Source organism: Spinacia oleracea, chromosome 1 (genome assembly GCF_020520425.1).
Source record: "Spinacia oleracea cultivar Varoflay chromosome 1, BTI_SOV_V1, whole genome shotgun sequence".
Classification (NCBI taxonomy): Eukaryota; Viridiplantae; Streptophyta; class Magnoliopsida; order Caryophyllales; family Amaranthaceae; genus Spinacia; species Spinacia oleracea.
Genome location: NC_079487.1, coordinates 100,080,377 through 100,089,599, shown reverse-complemented (window position 1 = coordinate 100,089,599; position 9,223 = coordinate 100,080,377). Strand labels below are relative to the sequence as shown.

The 9,223-nt window shown below is 37.2% G+C and overlaps 1 long non-coding RNA gene across 1 annotated transcript; it reads right to left on the bottom strand.

The window, feature by feature from the left end:
• On the bottom strand, nt 1-574 carry LOC130466064 (uncharacterized). The gene is made up of 3 exons (XR_008926085.1): nt 497-574; nt 311-359; nt 1-205 (listed from the first exon to the last, which is right to left on the bottom strand). It is a non-coding gene; the product is annotated as an uncharacterized lncRNA (long non-coding RNA).
• Between the last annotated feature and the right edge of the window lie 8,649 nt (nt 575-9,223).

Sequence of the window (9,223 nt, the reverse complement as noted above, 5' to 3'; positions counted from 1 at the left end):
GTCAAATAATTTGTGGTTCTATAAAAGAGGCGCCCTGAATATGCAATAGGAAAGGGGTCGTCTTTAAAGAGAAACTCTTCTTGCAGATGTAATTAGGAAATAAATCATCAGTGCTGGGAAATTGGTTGTTGAAAATTTCGGCAGCTTTGTGTCGTTTATTAGCTGGGATTGGTTCTTTAGCAGGTGTGTAAGCGTCACAGATTACCTAGAAATACGGTGCATAGGGAAATTAATATTTGAATCTTAAAAGAGCAGAACTTCAGGTAACATTATGAGGTTTGAATAGATAGTTGTCTATAAATAAACTCACCAAGATATTGTTACCACCACGAAATGGATCCCTAAATATTGCTTGAGGGCTGTACCATAAGAAATGTGACACAACAATGCTTTAATGATCACTCTTAGCTCCGGCTCAGAAGATATCCACTGAAATATTACATGAAGAGAAAACATGTGGAACGTAAAATAAATTATAGATGTCCCAGAATCTTACTATAAGATTACTTCACTGTCTTGTCCTGGTGTTTGTACCGTGCTTGAACCATCATAGTTCCACTTGGGAAGCTCAGATATGGATGCCCAACAGGTTTTGAGAGTGTCTGGTATATCAAGAAACATTGGTTAGATAAAAAAACATAAAAAACAAAAATGAAGTAGCCTCAGTATCTAAAAGGTGGTTCATAATTAATTTACATCCTCAATGTTACTATACCCTTGATTTGCTACGAAGATCAATCTCAATTCCTCAAATCCTGTAACAAGGCACAATCTTAGTTCAATTAGTTCCATAATGCACTTATATGTATGAACCGCCAGATATGCCTTCTGTACGGATGAAAAAAAAATCTAGTACAACCGTTTAACTATGAATATAATCATTTGATTCTACCAGTGTTTCATCTGGCCTAAAGTTGTGACAGTTTCAAAATTAAGAAAATGAAAAACCATATACCAAATGTATTCGGCAACAATCTGTATAGAGTGACATCCAAATTCAGTAGCTGCTCCACCCTGTTCACTGTGCCATGGTCAGACTGAAGAGAAGCGCATACTCTAAACTTAGTTGAGCACTTAATTGATCCCTTTTAGCCTTGTTTCAGAAATATCGAAGTCCAAGGGCTTGGTGTCATTGAACTTGTCAAGCCTTTTGAGAATTTCATCTGACATTGCATGCTAGGTGCATGTATCTGTGTCATGTTTTGTCACTTCCCCCTATGAAACAAAAAATCACTAACAAGTATTAGAGGATTACATGTATGTATTACTCTATGGCAACAACATTGCGAGCCAACATAATTTTCAACAACCATCAATTTGGAACGCAAGTTAATAACTTAATATAACATTTGCAGTCAACGATATAAGTTCCAGATCACAAAATTAACAAGTAGAACTGGCTATTCAAGAAAGCTACAAGGACCACAACAACCTTGACTTCCGACATGGATATGGACAGTGAACATTTCAATTTGGACCAAAAACATGGGAAACTTGTCATCAAATAGCCGAACTTAATACTTAGACTAGAGCCGTGTCTGAGTTGGGTATCCAAGTTACAGTATAGTCTGATCTTCCACACATATAAATTAGCTCATCAGGATGATAACAAACAACAACTTAGAAATAACCCATTGTATTATTGAGCTGAAAGATACTGTTATGGTTAGAAAGCCATTCTTTCATCGGCTTGTTCTTATTTTAATTACGGTTCAAAATGTTGAGTAAGTAGGTAAGCTGAGAAAATGATATCAGAACTACTGAAATTAGTGAAACATTCTTTTGGGTGGATTAATGCAAAAGGTATATATTAATTGCTTAACAGAAAATACAACTGATGTTCACAACTGATCAAATTCATGCCTAATTCCTAAAAGAATATTTCTAAAATCATATTATCAGAACCTAGCAATGCCAGAGAATTGCAAATGACAAAAGAGATAGACATAGACCATTTCACCCTACATTTCACCCAAGATAAGCAAACAAATCGGAATCATGAAATCAAACCAAATTATGAGAATAGAGCAAGGTATCGAATCAACATAAAGCAAAATTAACCATCTCAAGAAATTCAAATCACAGAAATGGTAAAAAAAATTAATCAATGATTAAATAGATTAATCATCAAGAAAATCAACAACTAGCAACAATTAATTCGATATAGAACAATGTAAAATAATCCAGAAAAAGTTCATTAATCGTATAAAATTGAATATGAAATTGAAATTGAAATTACCGCAACCATTGATGGATATCTAAGATTTCGATTTGGTTTGTAATGGAGTAATCCATGACGAGATTATTAGACTTGGGCTTCGATTCCATGAATTGCAATTTACAATCGGGCAAAAAATGAAACCCTAAGTTATCCCTCTTTTTCTCTCTCATCTCCTACTGTTTGGCACGCTAAACTGCCTTTGAAGGGAGAAAAGATTTGTTTTGTTTTTTCTTTTAGGGAAAAGGGAGATAAGATTTGTTATGAGAAAATATGTTTACTGATTTTAGGAATTAAGACTTACTAGTAATTAATTAATCACAGCTTTTAAAGAAAAGCGTTGTATAATACTCCGTATTAAGATGGAATTTGAGATAGCTTATTTTAACAGCAATATAAAATAAAATTCTGTTATTTGATATAATTGATAGCGCTTTTTGATAAGCGCTATTAATTAGGCGCTGTTAATTAATGTTTTTGTTGTAGTGTATGCACACTGCACACAAGCCACCTGAGGCCAAAACTTCCTCTGGCCATGAGTACCATAAAATTTTTGTAATACGGTTCCACTCAAAATCATACTTGATAATTTTGTGTTAAATAATTTTGAATTGATTTTGTAAAACTAGTACATTATTATTATCCGTCATGTATTATTTGTATTAAATAAGAATTATAGTAACATTCTGCTTCTACATTAAAAAAAAGTCTAGTACTCCGTAGTCCATTATGAAAATTTTAAAAAATATTTATTTGCTTATGTGTCGCTCTCTACGCTCTTAAAAAGATCACTTTTTATGTAGATACTACGGAGTATATTTAAATCTATGTGATACACGATTTTCTTATTAATCTTGTGTTAGATAAATATGATAACGACAACTTTTGTGTAAGACCGCCTTACCGGAAAGACCACTCTGGTTGTTTAACTAATTGGTTCCATTTCTTAACTAATTGGTTACATTGCTTAATTAATTGATTCAATTTCTTAACTAATTAATTCATTTGCTTAACTAATTGGTTTCAGTGCTTAACTAATTGATTTCATTGCTTAACTTATATGACACCAAGGTGGTCTTTTGTGTAAGACCGCCTTATAGAAAAGTTTATAATATGATAATTGTAGGCGAAAGATAAACATATGAAAAATAAAAATTTCAATAACCACACTAAATTAAAATAAAATAAAATTGACAAATCTCATCCCGTGAACATTGCACTCACTTTTCTCGTCCACAAACATAAAAAAAACTCATTACCATTATTAATAATGACCAGATAATATGAATTTTTGAACGAATATAATGAGTACTTTGTATACATATATTTAATTATAGGGTTAGGGCACGTGATTTAGTTTTTTTTTTTTTTTGAGATCTCGGACAAATGAGTTAAGATTTAATGTTTTAGTCTATATTCGATTATTATCTTAGAAAATAATATAGCATTTTACATGTTTACTAGTCTTTGAATTCCAACATAACTTTGCATACTTTTATCTAAACTCGTGTGATGTACGGGTGACTATTCAATTTTTAATATTATCAATCTACATCACAATTTCCCTACAACTATAATTTGCATATTCAGCAAAAGACACATATCAATGAAAATTAAAATAAACTTATTAAACCCAATAATAACCACATGTGTACATAGTAGTACTCTGTATTGAATAAGACTATATTTTTTTTTAAAATGTTTGTGAATAGTTAGATATATTAGGATTAATCCGCTCTATCTTTCCTAAAAAGATAACGAGATTTAATTTTACTTATTAAATCATACGTGTAGACGTATAGTAGTATGAGATAATGAGGAGGATGTAGGAGAATACAGTTAAACATAATAACATGTGCGGAACAATCCCCAAAGCCAGGAAACATGTATAAAGCACAGATTAAGAAAACTTACATTCGAAGCGTGTTTTCCACAATAATCTGTCAACGAACACGAACAAAGAACTCCACTTGTCGTTCCTCTACTTGGTTCACCGACACGATCAGATCCGTCTTGATTATCGTAGCTTAGACAATTGATCAAGATACTTTGCCTTTTGGGATGAACACACTATGGAGGCACAGAGAGAATTAGCGTTCTCGGTTTTCTCCTAGGGTTGTGTGTATTGTGTTATGATTGTGCTAAGTTGGAAAATAAGGTTATTTACATAACCTTACTAACCGACCAAGCCAAGAGGCAAGGCCGGCTAGCAAGCTTGCACGCCAAGTCACACGGACACGCACAGCGAAGGGCCGTGGGCCGCGCTGCTGCTTGTGTCGTGGTCTAGGCCCGCTCGCACGCGCACAGCCCTCGCCTCTTGGGCCTCGCTTCTGTCGCGCTTTGCTTTCTCGCCTATGTGTGCACCCATGGGCCTCGAGTGCTTCGTGCACTCGGCTCGTGGGCCGCTCCTCGTATTCGTGATTAAATATATTTCCGATATATTTATTTATTGTTTCGTATACGACGAATCACCGTCGTACAATACGATTTATTCGTCTCGCCTAGCTTACGAATATTCGCGATACGATATACGATTCCGATGCAAGGTTGTATCGTATAATACGTTTCCAACTTAAATCCCGAAAAGCTATTAAATGAATTTCCGATTCATTTAATCCGGTGATCTGTTACGTGTCATTGGTGTGACCTTGTAGGTTCAGTCAAGAGTAAGTTGTGAGTTCAATATCCATTTGAACTCACTGATCGGAAGCATTGCTCCAGCTAGCTGTTCCGATCACTTGATCTCACTGAATTAATTGTTCGCAATTAATCTGAACCTTGGTATTAGACTTAATGCACCTTGGGTGAAGGACATATTTCCTTCAATCTCCCACTTGTCATTCAGACAAGTGTGCATCCACATTCCTTTGTCACTTAGTGTTACTTACTGAACATAAGGTAAGATCCAAGCCATCCTTATTAGGTCCAGAAGTGTTTCTCGGATTACAGAGTTCAACTGTCAAACTTTTGCAGAAGGTTAAGCCTAACCATTCTGAGCACGACCATGCATTTTACAGTATCTAACTCTCCGAGAGGCCTTGTTACACAACAACACCATATCCTATCAAAGATAGGAGGACAATCCATTCTTGCAATCTATGAACAATCACTTTGATTCATAGTACGCCCAATAACTGCTTTTATAGCCTCCTTTTACGGTGCGACGTTTAGCTAGTATCAAAGCGAACTAATTCTCAAACGAGCAGACATAATCACTCATGTTCTGAGGAACCGTTTCTAATCACCATTAATGAAAACTACCTATGACATGACTTTAATCTCTTAAAGTGTTCTCATGGTCAATCCGAGACAAGATCCAATAAGTATTTATGCAAAAGATTCTGACATCCAGTCACTCTAGTTCAAGAAACAGAACTAAGTAATCTACTTGCAATCTAATCTTCATTAGTCATTAGTCGTCCACCTTTCAATGACCTGGATTAGGGATCCTTTGTGACTTCAATATTCAAGTTCACTTATGGGTGTTTCTTTGTCAGAGAATCCATCTTGACATCCCATTTGAATGATTTGAATCACATGGACTTATCATTTAATTCTAAACCACAATTAAATGAATATGAAATAAATAAATTTCATAAATATGAAATGGTTAAACCAATTGTTTTAAACATAGATCTAACAGATGTTCTAAAACAATACTTAGAAAATCAAAGCCATTCTCCAACATGCTTGATTCCCATGGTTGCTACATGTGCGTTGTGTTTCACTTGTGGCAACGATTTAGTCAATGGATCCGCGACGTTATCGTCAGTTCCAACTTTGCAAATCTCGATTTCCTTTCTTTCAAAGATCTCTCGAAGTATATGAAATCGCCGCAGTACGTGCTTAGACTTCTGGTGGCTCCTAGGATCCTTTGCCTGGGCAATGGCTCCGCTATTGTTGCAATACAAAGCCACTGGTCCTTTAATGGAGGGGAAAACACCAAGTTCTTCGATGAACTTCCGAATCCAAACAGCTTCCTTTGCTGCTTCTGAGGCAGCAATGTACTCGGCTTCAGTTGTAGAATCCGCAATAGTGCTTTGCTTAGCACTTTTCCAGCTTACTGCTCCGCCGTTGAGGCAGAACACAAACCCAGACTGTGATCTGAAATCATCTCTGTCGGTTTGAAAGCTTGCGTCCGTATAGCCCTTAACAATCAACTCATCTGTACCACCATAAACCAGAAACTGATCCTTAGTCCGTTTCAGGTACTTTAGGATGTTCTTGGCAGCAGTCCAATGCGCCTCACCTGGTTCTGACTGGTACCTGCTCGTTGCACTGAGTGCGAACGAAACATCCGGCCTTGTACAAATCATAGCATACATGATGGATCCAATAGCCGAAGCGTATGGAATTCCACTCATCTTTCTACGCTCATCAGATGTTTTGGGACACTGATTCTTGCTTAGATATATGCCATGTGACATGGGTAGATGGCCTCTCTTGGCTTCCATCATATTGAACCTAGCTAGCACTTTGTCAATGTAAGTGCTTTGGCTTAGTCCAATCATCCTCTTAAATCTATCCCTATAGATCTTGATGCCCAATATGTACTGTGCCTCTCCTACGTCCTTCATTGAGAAACACTTCCCGAGCCAATTCTTTACAGACTCCAACATAGGAATGTCGTTTCCAATAAGCAGTATGTCGTCAACATACAAGACTAGGAATGCAATTTTACTCCCACTGACCTTCTTGTATACACAAGATTCGTCCTGATTCTTGATGAAGCCAAACTTATTGACTGCTTCATCAAATCGTTTATTCCAACTCCTTGATGCCTGCTTTAGTCCGTAGATGGACTTCTTAAGCTTGCATACATTTCCTTGGTTCTTTTGATCGACAAAACCCTCCGACTGTGTCATGAACACAGTCTCTTCAAGAACGCCGTTCAAGAAGGCAATTTTGACATCCATTTGCCATATTTCATAGTCATGAAAAGCGGCAATCGCAAGGATTATCCGAATAGACTTAAGCATCGCGACTGGAGAAAAGGTTTCATCGTAGTCAACGCCGTGAACTTGCATGTAACCTTTTGCTACCAATCTAGCCTTGTATATGTATACAATTCCATCTTTGTCTTTCTTCAATTTGAAGATCCATTTGCATCCGATAGGTGTGAACCCATCCGGCAAATCAACCAAATCCCAGACTTGATTTTCAGACATGGAGTCTATTTCAGATTGCATGGCCTCTAACCATTTAATGGAGCTTGGGCTCGTCATAGCTTGCTTGTAAGTCAAAGGTTCATCACTATCCAATATGAGAACGTCTAAGTTTTCAGTCAAGAGGACGCCTGTCCATCTGTCCGGCTGAAAAATAGTTCTATTTGACCTACGAGGGGCAACAACGTTTTGAGGAACTACTCCCACTGGCTCTTCTAAAGACCTTGGAGTTCTGAGTTTGTTTTTCGTCTCAAATCTCTTCGAGGTCTATTATTCTCCCACTTGTCAATTTGGAAATATGATTTCTTTCCAAAAAGACACCGTCACGAGCAACGAATACCTTGTTGTCTGACTTGTTGTAGGAATAATACCCCATAGTTTCTTTTGGATACCCAACGAAGAAACATTTGTCAGGTTTAGGTTGTAGCTTGTCCGAAATTAATCGCTTGACATATGCTTCGCAACCCCAAATCTTCAGAAAATACAACTTTGGAAGTTTCCCAGTCCATAATTTGTATGGAGTCTTTTCAACAGCTTTTGACGGAGCACGATTCAGTGTGAGTGCTGCACTTTGCAACGCATGTCCCCAGAACTGTAAAGGAAGTTCGGCCTGACCCATCATTGACCTGACCATATCGAGTAAGGTCCTATTTCTCCGTTCCGACACTCCATTCCATTGAGGTGTCCCCGGAGCAGTCAATTCAGAAAGAATACCGCATTATTTTAGATGGTCATCAAACTCGTGGATAAGATATTCACCTCCTCGATCCGATCTTAGAGCTTTGATTTTCTTGCCATGTTGATTCTCTACTTCATTTTGAAATTCTCTGAATTTCTCAAACGATTCAGACTTGTGCTTCATTAAGTAAATATAGCCATATCTACTAAAGTCGTCCGTAAACGTTATGAAATAGCTGAACTCACCTCTATCTTTCGTACTCATAGGCCCACATACGTCCGTATGTATTAGCCCTAGTAGTCCGCTTGCTCTTTCTCCTACCTTTGAGAAAGGTTGCTTTGTCATTTTGCCAAGTAAACAAGATTCGCATTGATCAATCTTCTCTAAGTCGAATGATTCTAGAATTCCTTTCCGTTGAAGTAATTCCATGCGCTTTATGTTTATATGGCCTAATCGACAATGCCACAGAAATGTGAGATCCGAATCACCAGTTTTTTCCTTTTTGGTATTTATGTTATAAATGTGTTTGCTCGTATCTAGCACATAAAGACCGTTTTCTTGTTGTGCTGAACCATAAAACATTCCATTCAAAGAAAAAGAACAACTATTGTCTTTAAATTAAAAACTAAAACCTTTAGAATCCAAACTTGAAACGGAAATGATGTTTCTGGTGATACTAGGAACATAGTAACAGTTTTCTAGTTCCAAAACAAACCCACTAGGCAAAGAAATAAAATAAGATCCTACGGCTAATGCAGCAATCCGTGCTTCATTTCCCACGCGTAGATCCATCTCGCCTTTATCAAGCCTTCTACTTCTCCTTATTCCCTGTGAATTGGAACATAAGTGTGAGCCACAACCAGTATCTAATACCCAAGAAGTAGAATTAGCAAGATTACAATGTATAACATATATACCTGAAGTAGAAGCAACGTTCCCGTTCTTCTCATCTTCCTTCTTCTTCTTCAAGCAATCCCTCTTCCAATGCCCCTTCTTCTTGCAGTAGAAGCATTCAGAGTCGGCATGAGAACGAGTCGCCCTTTTCTGTTTACCAGAACTGGCGCCGTTGGACATGGATGAGGGCGAAGCCTTGCCCTTACCCTTCTTGCCCTTATTCTTGCCTGATTTCTTGAAGTTCTTTCCCTTACGCACCATAAGAAT